This window comes from Trachymyrmex cornetzi, unplaced genomic scaffold (assembly GCF_001594075.2).
Source record: "Trachymyrmex cornetzi isolate Tcor2-1 unplaced genomic scaffold, Tcor1.1 scaffold203, whole genome shotgun sequence".
Lineage (NCBI taxonomy): Eukaryota > Metazoa > Arthropoda > Insecta > Hymenoptera > Formicidae > Trachymyrmex > Trachymyrmex cornetzi.
In genome coordinates this window covers 230,401-230,645 of record NW_017296669.1, presented here as the reverse complement: position 1 = coordinate 230,645, position 245 = coordinate 230,401, and positions in this window count along the sequence as shown.

Genomic DNA, 245 nt, shown 5'->3' with positions numbered 1-245 from the left:
TATGGATTCCGGCTTAATAGTATCTCGTCGGTGAACTGCTGAACACGTGGCGTCATCAACGTATAAAATAGTATACTCTCAATGCGATAGCATCGTGAGTATATTCGATAAAGAAGATATCTTTTCAAGATAATATAGCGAATACATAATTTTGTATATTTCTTCAAATTATTTAATCTGTATTGTAATAATGTTACATTTATATTTTATTTTCTTAGGGAAATATTACATACTTAATAGTGTGT